Genomic DNA, 15,670 nt, shown 5'->3' with positions numbered 1-15,670 from the left:
GATTTGAATCGGGTTCTCCAGTGGAGCTGGGGCGGGGGGGGGGGGAGTAGGTAAAGACATATCTGTGTAGGATTCACAGAGATGCTTCTTCCTTCCTGATACTGGGACAAAGAACTCTGACTTCATTACTTCCCAGCTGTGTGACGTGGGGCAAGTTGCTCAGCCTCTCTGAGACTTAGTTCCGTCATCTGTAAGGTGAGACCAGGGGTGCCCAGAGACCTCCACTGGGAGTCTCGGCCAGAAGGCTAGGACAGGTCCCAGTGGAACTTTCTCCGGCCTCAGCCGAAAGATAGCCTGAGGCCCTGGGGACTGTGTGCCTAGCCCAGACCCTCCTCCCCGAAGCCTTAGGTCTTCTTTCTTCCCACACACCACCCAGGGCCCCCCTGTTGTCTGGGGTCATCCCACAGTCCCTGCCTGTGTGACTGGTGATCCACAGACTGAACATCGAGAGCCACTGAGGACCTGGGTCTGGGACAGGACAGACGTCCCACGAGGAGAGAAAGAGCTCCTGCAGCACCCCCCCCAGTCAGGAGGCCCCCCTCCCTGCCTGGCACTGCCACCCAGTGCCCCCTCCCCCGGGACCTCCCCGCTCCCCCCAGGGCCTGCTCTGGAAGGTACTGCAGGGCCCCTCACGCATCTCCCTGCAGTAAGCCGTCAGCCAGGACGCTTGCTGTGCTTCATCCCTTCCCTTCCACTCTCCCTGTAAAAATACCGCCAACCCCAGGAAAAGGCCCTTTCACGCTGCCTCCTGCCCACCAGGAGCCCGCTCAGCAGCCAGGTGCCTGACCACAGGAACCTCCCCTTCCTCCCTTCTCTGTCCCCCCTTCCTGCCTTCCGGCAGCAGCCCTAAGGTCAGAGGTGTGACAGATGTGACAGAGCCCCGCCCTCCCCGCAGCAGCCCCGCTTACCTTGACGAACGCAGACAGGCCGCCAGAGGCGAGGAGCCTCTCTCCCGCGGGGCTGACACCGTCAGTATGGTTCAGCTCCCCCACGTTCATCACCATTACCCTTCATCGCCTCTCAGTTAGTGTTGGGGGCTTGGCTCACGAGCCTTCCAACACTGCCTCTCAGGGAGCGCCCTTCCCCTGCGGGAGCAGCTCATCAGACCAAGGAGAGTCCCCCCAAGGTCTGACCTACTTCCCCCAGGGCTAAAGGCCCCCACACCATCCCGAGTACAGCCGGCGTTCACCCCCCTGCCTGCTGGCAAGAGAGGGGACCCCTCCCGCAGGGACAGGGTTCATCCTCAGCAGCTACGTGGGGGCGGGAGTCAGGGACCCAGTGTCGGGGGATTTCCCAATACTCCAGGTCCCTGACCAGCCTGAGCGCACGGTGAGTGGGAAGATGAGGCTCCACAGCCCCCCAAGCCCAAAAAGGGAGGAGACAAGAGGCCACTAGCTCCTGTCCCCAGTGGGTCAGCCAGAGCCATTCCAGGAAAGGGAGAGTTGCTACCTTATCCTGGTTTGGGCCCATCCAGAACGTCTGGCTGAGCCTGAGGGTGGGGTAGCTGAGGGTCATGCTGTTCCAGTAAGAGACATCCCCAGCCCCGGGTGGGCAGCGACATGGGTCACAGCTCCCTAGTCCTTTGGACCTGGTTGTGGCTTTCCCCTCACTTCAGGGGCCTCTCACCTTCCCCTGGCCGCTACCCCAGCTCCGTCTCTCCTGGTTCATTCTCACCTGTGCCCTAGTTCAGGACATCTCCTCCCTCCCTCCATGTCAACTCAGCAGGGCCCAGCCCCCTGAGGTTCGACGGGTCTACCCCAGCCTCTCCCAGGCCCTCGGACCCTGTCTGGCCCAGCCCTCCTCTGGCCTGGGCTCTAATTGCCATTTGCACCCATCAAGCCAGAGCATGTGTTGCCTCATGGGGTCTTGTCCTCATGACACGTCCAGATGGGGGCATCCCGAAGACTTTGCTACCCACCCCAGTGCCTCACGTCCTGAGAACTAGCTCCGCGAACCTCCAGGGGGCTGAGTGAAAAATGAGTCTTGGGGTCCTGCAGACTAAAGGTGAAACTCTGGATCCACCCTGTGATGTGTGGTTTGTTTATTTAATTAATTTATGTATTTGAGAGAGAGAGAGAGAGCACATGAGCAGGGTGAGGGGCAGAGAGTGGGGGAGACAAGCAGACTCCCTGCTCAGCAGGGAGCCCGATGTGGGGCTCCATTCCAGGACCCTGGGATCATGACCTGAGCTGAAACCAAGAGTCGGGACATTTAACCAACTGCGCCACCCAGGCGCTCCAGCCCTGTGATGGCTTTAAAATGGGCCCTCAGTTCTTTGGCGTGCCTCCCTTCAAAATGTAGAGCACAGTCCACTGGACTCCGCCTAGTGATTCACTTATAGTGAACAGGAGGGTGTGGCAGGCGTGTCCCGGGACTTCTGGGGCTGGATCATAAGGGTGTTGTGGCTTCCACGGGGCTTGCTCTGGGGGAAGCCAGCCTGCATGCTGTGCAGCCTCGCGAGCCACCCTTGGAGAGGCCCCCCATGGGGGCTGAGGCTCCCGCCAACAGCCAGCACTAACTTGCCAGGGGTGCGCTGATGCAGGCTTGCCAGTGACCCCCCGGCCCCAGTCAAGCTTTCAGCTGAGTGCCGCCCAGGCTGACATCCTGACTACAAACAACCTCACGGAGCCCAGAGCCAGAACCAAGCTGCTCCTATAGATTCCTGACCCACAGAAGATGCGAGGCACAACCAAGCTGTACTATTCCTAAGCCAGTGAGTCTTAGGGTGACACACTATGCAGCAGCAGACAACCAGTAAGACCCCTTAAAAGCTGAGCACCCCTGGGCCGTTCTCTGAGTTTCCTGAGCCTCAGTTTCCCCTCCATAAAATAGATAATGGGTGTTGCTCACAGAGTTATGGAAAAGATTAGAAATAAGACCCACACGAGGCAGCAGGCCCCTACTGCGTGCTTGCTGAGTGTTAATCAGATAACATCGGTTCCTCATTTGCCCTTGCCTTCCACAAACAAGGCGTCAAGCTGTCCTGAGGTCGAGGCAGGCTGGCCCCTCCATCCCACTGTCAGGGGCACGTCCGCAGTGTGGCTGGGAGCTGACGCCTTTCAGCTGGGACACACAGCTGGGTCCGCCACAGGCCGGGCTGGGGTGTGGGGCCTGGGGCGGGTGCGGGTTGGTCCGTCCATACCTTTTTGTTCCTTTTCAGTTTTGAACTGTATGACTGTGCCATCCACCCGACAAGTAAATAAGTCAAATACCTACAAAACCAACAACTAAATGAATCACAACAGAGTAACATACTGTTCAAGAGAATAAAAACAGGGTAGTAGGCCCAAATCGGAGTCACTTATGCTAAGCCCCCAGGCACCTAACCAAGACTCACCTTAATGACAGTTTCAGCTCTCCCAGAGATGGAATCTTAAACCAGACAGTTGGGAATCTCCTGATCAGCACTAATGAGGTCGTCAGCCTGATAGACCCCGTCACCCCCTAAAGGAAAGTGACCTTGCCACAACCAACCCACTGCTTTGCCCAGAATAACTTTCTTGCTCCTGCTTCCTTCTGCCTATGAAAGTCTGATTTTGTACAGCTCCTTGGAGCTCCTTTCTCTTTCTTTTTCTTTTTTTTTTTTTTAAGATTTTATTTGGGGCGCCTGGGTGGCTCAGTCATTAAGCATCTGCCCTCGGCTCAGGTCTTGATCCCGGGGTCCTGGGATCGAGCCCCACATCAGGCTCCCTGCTCTGCGACAGAGAGAGCACAAGCAGGGGGAGAGGCAGAGGGAGAAGCAGACTTTTCATTGAGCAGGGACCCTGACACGGGGCTCGATCCCAGGACCCCGAGATCATGACCTGAGCCAAGGGCAGACGCTTAACCGACTGAGCCACCCACGCATCCCCTTGGAGCTCCTTTCTATCTGCTAGATGGGATGCCGCCCGATCCAAATCAATTTTGCTCAAATACACTCTTAACTCTTTATCATGGCTCAGGTCATCTTTTAACAATACAAATCCCAATGGGGTGCCTAGCTTCATCAGGACACCCTGGGTACTGCCCTAGACCCCATCGTTCAGCTGGCTCCTTTCCCCACCCTGAACCCAGAGCTTCTTGTCCCTGAGAACTCTGTCTTTCTGGTTTCCTTTCCCAAGGTCTGTGCCCATCATTAGCAACAAGGAGAAGTGAGAAGGCTGTTGAACGGGCTCAAGCACATAAATCGTTTTTTCTGTGAGAGCAGGAGGAGCCCAGCTCTGCCCTCAGGACCTTAGCCGTGGAGTTCAGGCTGCCAGGCTGTGCGCGAGGCTCGCACACACAGGTGTCATTCTTGGCCATGGCAATAAGAAACCACACAGTGGTCACTAATGACCTTGCACTGCAGCCACTGGAGAAGAACGGAAGGAGGGATGGGGCACTTCTCGTCAGGAGGTCGTCCTCATCACATCCTGAGTGGCCTGGAAGGTTGCATGCATGTGAGAGCCCAGAGGGGGCCCCAGCTCTCCACACACGCCTGGCTGAGTGGCATACCTCGCACACATGCAGAGAAGATACAAAAGGCCTGGCGGAAAGTAAAAGCTGGGTCAGACTCCTAAAACTGCCTGAGCTTTGAATGCATTCCCCTGATCGACCCACAGTCCCATCGGCAGAGGGTGGAAGCCTCTGGGGACAGCCTCTGACCAATTGCTGGCTCACGGGGCAGCCTCTAGAAAGGTCTTTTTTTTTTTTTTTAGAGTCAGAGAGCGCGAGCGTGAGTGGGGAGGGGCAAAGGGAGAGGGAGAAGGAGAAATAATCTGAAGCTTAGTCTGCACTGGGCAGGGAGCCCTATGCGGGACTCGATCTCATGACCGGGAGATCATGACCTGAGCCGAAACCAAGAGTCAGATGCTTAACCAACTGAGCCACCCAGGTGCCCGTAGAAAGGCCTTAAAAGTCAAAACAAGGGGTGCCTGGGTGGCTCAGTTGTTAAGCGTCTGGGTTCGGCTCAGGTCATGGTCCCAGGGTCCTGGGATCAAGCCCTGCATTGGGTTCCCTGCTCGGCGGGAGGCCTGCTTCTCCCTCTCCCTCTGCCCCTGCTTGTGTTCCCTCTCTCACTGTCTCTCTCTCTGTCAAATAAATAAATAAAATCTTTAAAAAAAAAAAAAGTCAAACAAGAAGGTAAAACCGAGCAGATAGCAGCAGCTTCACACCGTGGGGAGACACTCCACAGGATTCGTCCACGCAAGCCAACGAACACACGAAATCCAACTACAGCCATGGCATGGGGAGGGACCAGAATCCAGACCTGGTATGAAGTATTAGCTAGAATGTGCATGTGTGGGGCGCCCGGGTGGCTCGGTCAGTTAAGCGCCCAACTCTCGGTTTCCGCTCAGGTCATGATCTCAGGGTCGTGGGATCGAGGCCCTGGTCAGGCCCCATGCTTAGCACGGAGTCGGCTAGTTCCTCTCTGTCCCCCTCTGAGCACACACACTGTCTCTCTGTGTCAAATAAATAGGTAAATATGTGAGATCTTTTTTAAAAAGTCCATTTGTGAAAAAAAGTAATAAAATAAAATGTCCATTTGTCAATAAAAAATATTAGGAGACGTAAAACAAAAAACAAAACCAGGGGCTCCTGGCTGGCTCAGTCGGTAGAACATACAACTCTTGATCTCAGGGTTATGAGTTCGAGCCCCATATTGGGTGTAGAGATTACTTTTTTTTTAAAGATGTATTTATTTATTTATTCGTCAGAGAGAGAGAGAGCACAAGCAGGGGGAGCAGCAGAGGGAGAGGGAGAAGCAGACCCCCTGCTGAGCAAGGAGCCCAATGCGGGACTTGGTCCCAGGACCCCGGGATCATGACCTGAGCCAAAGGCAGACACTTAACCGACTGAGCCACCCAGGCTTCCCTAGAGATTACTTTAAAAAAAATCTTTTTTTTAAAGATTTTATTTATTTATTTGACAGAGAGAGACACTGCGAGAAAGAGAGCACAAGCAGGGGGAGTGGGAGAGGGAGAAGCAGGCTTCCCGCCAAGCAGGGAGCTCAATGCGGGGCTCGATCCTAGGACCCTGGGATCATGACCTGAGCTGAAGGCAGATGCTTAACAACTGAGCCACCTAGGCACCCCTAAAAAAAAATCTTTAAAAAAAATTATGAGACATACGAAGAAACAGGCAAGTATTGATGTGGGAAACAAAGGCAGAAGAGATCTAACTGACAGATCCTACTGAGGCCATGCAGTGTTACAGGAGATCAGCCCTTTCCTAAATTTTGCAATCCGAGTTGTTTCCAGTGGGTTAAAAGGAAGAGTCCTTGGGAACCGAAGAAGAAGCCTACTGAGGCCATGCTCCCAGAAAAGTAAAGAAGGTCAATTACCAAATCCCCCCCACTCCCGGGGGGGCGTCCCATGCAGGATATGTCAGAGGTTCCAGATGTCAAAGTGACCAGAGCCATCCCTCAAACAAGAAATCTCTATTGATCACCATCCTGCCTTCCTGTGAAGGCATTCTTCCCGTAAAAGACCCCAGAGGGATGCCGGTGTCCCTCCCCTTCCCCATCTCACCCTAGGCTGCTGATGGGTGCCTGGTGAATGGACTGAAATACCGTGCCAGGCCATCCTATGCCCTGCCATTTTTAACCCATGGACAACACTAGAAAATTTTTCCAAGGGAAATGACCGAATTTTGTAGTTTAAGTAGTTAGTAGAGGACGTTGATGGAAAACAGTAAAGATAGAAATCCCTCATGGTCTAAGCGACATTCCAACACATGTGGTCCCTACAGCCAACTTCCCTGAGAAACGGTTCCCAGTTGGATTTTTATTCCATCGGGTACTGGTTTCAGCCAGCTCCCAGTGGAGGTCCCGTGGCCAGAAGCAGCTAGACCAGGGATGTGGAGGGGATCACATTAGATCAATCAGGAGGAAACCTCACACGGGAGTCTTAAGATTGGCAGCCGTCCTGGTGACTTAGGTGGCTGTCCCGTGCCCAGACAGACAACTTTGTATAAGGACAGGAACAAAGAGAGGGCATGAAGTTTCTGGGTCTTATTACCATCCCTGCCAGGGTACTAAGGTCCAGCCAAAAGGCAGGCTTTCTCCTCCCCATAGACCAGCCACAGGCTAGAGGATTAGAGCCTGAGCAATGGGCATGAAAGTGTTCCAATAAGACCGTACTCCTTGAAGGGCCCTGGAATGAGAGTAAAGGAAGAGGAGAGAAAGTACCCACCAAGTTTGCTCCGTGGGTCAGAGTCCAGATGAGACTCTAGACTCAAAGCCCCATGTTTGAGCACCATATGATGTAGGAAAGATGTCAGGGTTTGAAGCAGACGGCCAAGAAAGAATTCTTGAGATGTCTTTGGTGCAAAAAGGTGGTTTTATTAAAGCTCAGGGACAGGACCCGTGGGCAGAAAGAGCGGCACTGGGGTCGTGAATGGCGGCCCATTTTATTACTTTCAAGTTGGGAGGGGGCTAGGGATACCATAAGTCTCTAAGGAATTTGGAAGCAAGGTTTCCAGGACCTTGAGGGGGCTAGCTGTTGTTGGGAAATGTCATTTATTACCATCTAATAAAACCTGAATCATGACACCCTTCAGATGTATATTGGTGGGCCACATGCTTGGGGGATGATTGCCAACATGTATCTTGGGGCGTTTAGAGATAAAGGAAATTTCCAAAAGAATTTTTATACGTTAAAGTAGACTTACAGGATCCTGGGGTGGGGGCGGTGGGGGGTCGGGCTAAGGTTGCCCTTTGCCCTTAGCAAAGTACTAACATCGAGGCAGCTGAGTCCCTAGAGGAATGTCCCTCTGCCTGTTTCAAGGACTTGTCAAAATGGGCTGTAGGCAGTAAGGACATTTAATCGTTTTTCTTCTGCCTCTGTTTCCCACATCATTATGACCCATATTCTGAAAAGAAAGGATTGAACAGAAACTCACTGAGAGGCCCCGATGTTGGACTTTGTCTCTTTCCTTCCCTCCCTTTCCCTGTGCCAATTTCCAGGGAAGAGGCCCTGATCCTGCCAAGGGTCCACCCCTGATCCTATGGACCTTGGGGAAGTGAGAGGGGGAGGCGGGGGGTGGTGCTCAGGGCAGGCAGGGGGGAATGGGGATGGGGCAGAAAAAATGGACAATGACATACCAGGTAGAAACTACCTCCTTGGCCCCATATGGATGAGGCTTAGTCCCCAGAAAAATAGAAAGGTCGTTGATTCTTGTCCAGGTTGTGAGGTTGTGTTTAAAAAAAAAAGAGGCATTTTTGAGAATTTATTTGAACAAAAATTGTTTGGACTGGCACAGCACCAAGCAGGAAGTGGTTAGAGAGTTCCGCCAGGAGCCAGGGGCAGGACTTACATAGAGAAAGTGCAGAGCAAAGATGGGAAATCATTTACTTGGCTATAGCTTAAGCCTGGTTGGCTTTGTGATTGTTGCTCTCGCTTTGATTTCATGACCTTGAGGCATTTAGAGACTTGGATTTGGTTTGCTTACTTAGGTCGGCCACCATGGCATTAGAACCACAAATTAATTGAAGTGGATACCCCAAAGGTGTCTGCCCCCTTTGCTTCTGATGGGGAGCAAAATACATGACCCCAAAATATGCGAACTTGGTATGTTGATTATTTTGATGGAAGGCAATTAAAACCCAGCAGACTCAAGAAAAACTTTTACCTCTCCCTTTACTACCTGAAAACTTTTAGATAGGGGGCCTGGCCCAGAAAGAGAGCTGTTACCAGAGATAACTTTTTATCTGAAAGACCTATCTGTATGAGGGCAACGACCCAATTACCAAACACCTGCTCTCTTGCCCCGTGAATCACTGTCCTCCGTCTAGAGCACAGCTCCCATCCCCTTCCTCTGCTCTGGAATGCGTAGAAGCCTCAAGGGGCCCCTGTCCATATGTAATTAAATTTGTTTTTCTCCTGTTAATCTATCTTATGTCAGTTTGATTACTAGACCAGCCAAAGAGCCTAGGAGGAGAGAGAGAAAAAATTTCCTCCCCTGCACTTCCTTTCTGAAAAGGTAAGCAGTGTTGCCCTAGGGGCCCAAAGGTACTCGGATTGTTCTGTCCCCAAAGGAGGGCATTCTGCTAGCCATTTCTTAAGAAGGTGCCTTGCAGGAGCGCCTGGGTGGCTCAGGAGGTGAAGAGTCTGCCTTCGGCTCAGGTCATGGTCTGAGAGTCCCAGGATCGAGCCCCATGTCGGGCTCCTCGCTCAGTAGAGAGTCTGCTTCTCCCTCTGCCTCTGCCCCTGTCCCCTTGGCCCCTGCTCATGCTCTCTCTCTCAAATAAATAAATAAAATCCTAAAAAGATAAAAAGAAGGTGCTTTGCAAACATCCATTCCCTCCTGGAGAGCTGGAGGGGGGCAGTGGGAATAGGGCCCATCACCCCCAGCTCCTTTTAGTTATCATGTCTCAGAAGTGACGCCATCAAATTGCACTCAAAGAAATGGCTGTTGGATCTTCTTTCTTCTCTTCCCTCCGACTGCTCCCACCGATGATCAAGTTTGGGCAGTGCGTCCGAGGGACCTGGGTGGGAGCCCTGACAACACTTAGGGTGGGCCCTGTGTGAAACTCGGGGCTCCAAATTTGCAAGGGGAAGACAAAAGAACCAGGAACAAGAAAAATAAAAGGTACTGAAATAGGCTTAGCTACTTTGGGGTTTTCCTTTGTATTTATTTTTAGCAAGGATTGTGTGCCTAACTCTGCATTAGAATAGCTGATGCTACCAGTCATGCTTTCAGGCCCCTGCACGCGGCAGCCTGGCGGGCTTTCTGCAGCCCAAAGTGAAGGCAGATGGCAGGTCTGCCCCCCCACCAAGCTGGGGGGGGGGGTATTTGTTTCACGGACCCCCGTCCCCCAACCCTGGGCACCATGAATGCGAATGGAAGCAGGGCTCTTTGGGTATGGCTCAGGCCAGGGAAAGAAAGCTCCCAGGAGGCAGCCATGCTTGAGGACTTAAGCTTCCAAAAAGCCTCTCCTGCTGACGGTAGCCAGCAGAGGGCTGAGAATCCCCCACTGATCAGCAAGCCCGGCAACCGGGGGGACAGATGTGGCAGCCAGCTCTCCATGCGCGAGCGCTCCGTCGGGGACTTTCCTTTGAGAGCCGGTCGGGGAAGAGTTTGTCAGCAAGTCCCACCTTATAAAATGCCAGAATCTGCCACATCCTTCTCTCTGGTCCTCCAGCCACCCGGGAGAAATGTGGGTGGCCCAGGAGGGGGTCAGAGGGGGACGGGGTAGGGGACCCTGGCGACTACAGTGTGAAGGTTCATGAGACAAACTTCCCTTTGTCCAAGTGCTTCCGAGTTTGGCCCTGGAGTAGGGACCTACCTCCACGCAGAGTGGGACAGAGTCCCTGAGCAGGTGGGGCTGATACTCCTGGGCAGGAGGGATGCCCTGTGTCCAGGACTGCCTTCAGAATACTGGGGAAGAGACGGTGTGATGACTTCCCTTTTCACCCTGGGGACAGTCCGTTAGCATCAGAAGCGTCCTTGTCGGGAACCCACACTCCAGAGGTGGCTATGTCAACCGCTTCAAATCTCACCTACCTATGCACCAGAGGGGTGTTGCAAATCAAGTTGGCAAAATGATCAGTGCTCCAGATGTGGGACTGGCTGAAAGCCTGAGCAGGCATCTCTGCGGTGACCGAGGGCATCACCCAAACCGCCAGCTCCGCGGCGCCGCGTGCGGGCTGCCGGTCCCCTGTTCCCGTGGTCCCCCTTTAGGGGGCGATTCTGTTGGCTGACACTGTGGGAAGAATACTGTTGCACCGACTTCCAAGGGACCCTGTCTTGCAAGGCATATGTCGAAAATCTGGGACCTCGTTTGGGCAGCGGCGCTGTGACCTCGAGCAGCTTACTTGGCTTCTCTGAGCTCCATTTTCCACTTCTGTAGATTGGAGCTGGCGATAAGCTCGCAAGGTGGTTGGGAGGGGCACGCGAGCTTTGAAAGGTCAAGTTTCTGCTGCAGCGCCCCCTCGTCGTGTCGCTGCATCAAGGTCGGGACGGGCGTCCGGACCTCGTCCGGGCTCTGGGCCTCACCGTCGCCGGCGGCCCGGGAACGCGGTCTGTCCTTCCTAGATGGGGCTCCCCGCGCCGCCGTACCTGCGCCCCCGCCCGCTGACCGCCCACAGCTGGTGGCCCAGCGGCCCTCTCCGCCGCCCCCGCTCTCGTCGCAGCCCCGGGGCCCCTCTATCCCGCCCCACGCGGGTCCCGCGGTCCCAGCCTCCCACGAACGGGGACGGGCCCGGGAGGGGCCCCAGGCTGTCCCCAGGCCCCCGGCGCTGCATGCAGCAAGTATTAATAGGTACAAACTTCCTGAAAAGATTTTCTTCTCCCAGACAGAGGCCCCGCCTCCCTCCGCCAGGATAAATAAATACTGGGCCGCGCCGGGGTCAGGAGGCCGGGAGCTGGGGAGCCTGGCGCGGCTCCCGGGCGCCCCGGGAAGGGGCGCTTCTTTGTAAGCACCGCCCGGACGCGCGCCCTCCTCCCTCGGCCCCGCTCCCTCCTCCTTCGACCCCGGTCCCTCCTCCTCCGGCCCCGCGCCCCCTCCCCCGGCCCCGCTCCCGCCTCCCGGGCCTCGCCGCGCCCTCCATCTCCGGTCCCGCGCCTTCCGCCACCCCGTGTCCGCCTTTTCGGCCTCGCGCTCCCGGGGCTCTGGGGGCCGCGCGCCCGTCTCCGAACGGCGGCAGCTTGGCCTGCACGGCCCCGAGGCCCGCGGGCGGGATGATGGAAGACGGAGCGGATGTAGGCGCCGCTGCGCGACCTCGGCCGCCCGCCCCAGCCTCGCCGCCCCCGGCCCGGTGCGGAGGACGGCGAGGGGCGCCCGGGCGGGCCTGCGACTCGCGCGGGCGGGGGGTCCGCGGCTCCTCCTCCTGGGACAAAGCCCGGCCCGCCCTCCGCGCCCGCCCGAGGGGCCGTGCGTCATTCAGGGTCCTCAAAACAACCCCCCACCTGCCGTTTAAAGACGCGCTCTGCTTTTTCCGAGTTCCCGGACCCCGGGATCGGCCGGGATTCCCTGCCCCCGGAGGAAGCCGAGCCGCCTCTGCCTTTCCCGCAGCCTGTCCGGTTCCAGACCCGCCGCTCTCTGGGGCGCTGAGACTCCCGCACCAGCCGCGCGCCCGCAGAGAGCAGGGCCCGCACGGCGCCGGGGGTGGCTCGGCCCGGCCAGCGCCCCAGCTTCAGGCTTCTGGATTTGCTCCAACTTTTCTGCCTGCCTGGAAGTCATTCATTCGTTCACGTGAAACATGGATGCAAGGCCTTAAGGCTCCATGCACCATTCTGGGCACTAGGGATCGAGCAGCAAACACGCACACACACACACCCCAGTCCTCCTGGAGCTTACACCGTAATGGAAGGCACGGAATAGCATCAGTAGAACACAGAACATGTTAGGTAGTGATCAGGGCTAAGAAAAAAACAGCAGGGAAGCAGAAGACGAAAAGACGAAATGTGCAGGGGAGGTGGGGTTTGGTGGGTGACTGGGAAGGCGACAGGGAGTTTTGAGACCGGGCTGAGTCTGGCGGCCTTCTGCGCTCCGGGGCAGCCAGGGGGCCGGTGTGGCTGCGGCCGCAGGAGGAGGTGCCTGGGAGGCAGGAGCGGGGGGTCGCTTGTTGGAGGGCCTCGGGCTCCTGCCCTGGGGGAGGTGGGAGCCCTGCAGGGTTCTGAGCATTGGAGGGACCAGTGTGACTTCTTTCCCCAGCAGCACTCTGAGCGGGGACCGGCTAGCTGCTGCAGCAGGGCCAGGGGCTGCCCGGGCAGACGGGAGATGCTCTGGACGAATCCTCATCCCGCAGAGCTGGTGGGGCGTGGCCAAGGCCGGGGCCGGGGCCGGGAGGCGCGGTGGGAGCCTGGAAATATCCTGAAGGGAAGACAGACGGGATGTCAGGCCAGAGAGGAGGCAGGAGAGAGAGGAAGGAGGCAAGGGGATGTCAGGACAGAGAGGAGGCAGGGGAGAGAGGAAGGAGGCAAGGAGATGCCAGGCCAGAGAGGAGGCAGGGGAAAGAGGAAGGAGGCAAGGAGATGGCAGGCCAGAGAGGAGGCAGGGGAGAGGGGAAGGAGGCAAGGAGAGGAGCAAGGTTTGGCCTGAGCAACAGGAAGAGGGCTGGCGCCAGTAACCGAGACTGAGAAAACTGGCCTTGCTAGTTCGGGGGTTTTGAACAGGCTAGGTTTGAGGCACCCATTAGACATCCAAGGGGTGAGTAGGCACTGGTCAGACAGGTCTGCAGTGCAGAGGAGCGCGGGCCGCAGATAAATTCGGGGAAGTCCCCAGCAGAGACAGCCACAATTCCCCAGGATGACCTAGCTCTGTGCGCTCCAGCCGCGCGTGGCTGCCGAACACTTGAAATTAGTGGACATTGTGCAACCGAAGAACCAAAGATTTCATTTTAATTTAATTTTTTAAAAACCTGATAACATGATTCGGTTACTGGAAAATGTGTGCGTGTGGAAACACTTGCATGTGTAAATCTACTTTTTCAACTGTAGAGTTTATGAAATCTAAATACAGATCAAGAATTTCCAATGACCGGGGGTACCCGGCTGGCTCAGTCAGAAGAGCACATGACACTCCTTATCTCAGGGTCTTTTTTTTTTTTAAAGATTTTATTTATTTATTTGACAGAGACACAGCGAGAGAGGGAACACAAGCAGGGGGAGCAGCAGAGGGAGAAGCAGGCTCTCTGCTGAGCAGGGAGCCTGATGCGGGGCTCCATCCCAGGACCCTGGGATCATGACCTGAGGGGAAGGCAGACACTTAACAACTGAGCCACTCGGGCGCCCCAGGATCTTCTTTTTTTTTTTAAGATTGATTGATTGATTTCTATGAGAGAGCGAGAGAGAGCACAAACAGATAGGACAGGGAGAGGGAGAAGCAGACTCCCCGCTGAGCAGGGACCTAATCCCAGGACCCCAGGATCATGACCTGAGCCCAAGACAGATGCTTAACTGACTGAGCCACTCAGGCGCCCCTGATCTCTGGGTCTTAAGTTCCAACCCTGCCTTGGGTGTAGAGATTACTAAAAAAAAAAAAAAAAAAAAAAAAAAGAAAGGAAAAAAAATTTCCAATTAAAATTTAGTGTTGGGGCGCCTGGGTGGCTCAGTCGTTGAGCATCTGCCTTCGGCTCAGGTCATGATCCCAGGATCCTGGGATCGAGCCCTGCATCGGGCTCCCTGCTCTGCGGGAGGCCTGCTTCTCCCTCTGCCGCTCCCCCTGCTTGTGTTCCCTCTCTCGTTGTCTCTCTCTCAAACAAATAAATAAAATCTTTAAAAAAATAAAAAATAAAAAAAGATAAAATTTAGTGTCCACATTGAGAGATGGTGTAGGTGTTAGATACACACGGGATTTTGAAGATCTACTACAAAAAAGGAAAATATCTCATTAATAATTTTTACATTGACTATATGTCTAAACGATACTATTTGGGGATGCCTGGGTGGCTCAGTCAGTTAAGCGTCTGCCTTCAGCTCAGGTCATGATCTTGGGGTCCTGGGATTGAGCCCCGTGTTGGGCTCCTTGCTCTGAGGGGAACCTGCTTCTCCCTCTGCCCTTCCCTACCACTTCCCCTCTTGTGCTCTCTCTCTCTCTGACAAATAAATAAATAAAATCTTTAAAAAAAGAAAAAGAAGGAAAAAATAAACAATACTATTTGGGCTATCTAGGGTTAATAAATATATTGTTAAAAATAATTTCACCTGTTTCTTTTTTACTTTTAAAAATGGCTACTAGAAAAATTTTTTTAATTTTTTAAATTTTAATTTAAATTCAATTAACATATAATGTATTATTGCAGAGGTAAAGGTCCGTGATTCGTCAGTCTTATACAACACGCAGTGCTCATTCCATCACGTGCCCTCCTTCAGGCCCACCACCCAGTTATCCCAGCCCCCCACCCCCACCCCTCCAGCAACCCTCAGTTTGTTTCCTATGATGAAGAGTCTCTTATGGTTTGTCTGCCTCTCTGATTTTGTCTTGTTTTATTGTTTCCTCTCTTCCCCTATGATCCTCTGTTTTGTTGAAATTCTACATATCAATGAGGCCATATGATAATCGTGATAGTGATCATTGATTGACTTATTTCGCTTAGCATAATACCCTCTAGTTCCATCGACCTTGTTGCAAAGGGCAAGATGTCATCATTTTTGATGGCTGCATAGTATTCCATTGTACTTGTGTTGGATGGTGCCCATCCAGGGAGGGACTCTGGAGAGAGAAGAGAGGGGGTCCATGGATGGATTGAGCCAGGGACGCCCCCTAACACAGAAACCAGTGAGCTGGGGAGTGACGGGCAGAAAGCCTGGAAGGAGCAGAGAGGCAGGTGTGGCATCCCACAAGCCCCTAAAAGAGGGTGTCACCAGGAAAAGGGAGTGAGCCTCCTGTCAAGTGTCGCTGCAAGGTCAATAAGGAGACAGGATGTCACTGGGGACATTGGCAAGAGCGCAGTTTTGGAGGTGCCGGGAGGGCAAAGCCTGATGGTGGAGGGTCCACAAGAGAAGGGAGGGGGCGCAGACACCAGATTTCACTGTAAAGGGAGAGGAGAAGGGTAGCTGGGGAGGCGCCCTTTGTCAGCTGGGAGAAGTGGCAGCCCCGTCCCTGCTGACCGGGATGGCCAGAGGAGAGGGGAGAGCGGCTGGAGCCATGTCCTTGAGTGGGTGGGGAGCAGAGGCCTTGCTTGGTGGGACCCAGAAGCTTCCATAGGTACTAGAGGGAAGGAGGAGCGCTCGGCCCCCGAGCCAGGCAGGCGGCTGAGGTGGCAGA

This window comes from Halichoerus grypus, chromosome 7 (genome assembly GCF_964656455.1).
Source record: "Halichoerus grypus chromosome 7, mHalGry1.hap1.1, whole genome shotgun sequence".
NCBI lineage: Eukaryota > Metazoa > Chordata > Mammalia > Carnivora > Phocidae > Halichoerus > Halichoerus grypus.
Note: the sequence above shows the minus strand (reverse complement) of the source record.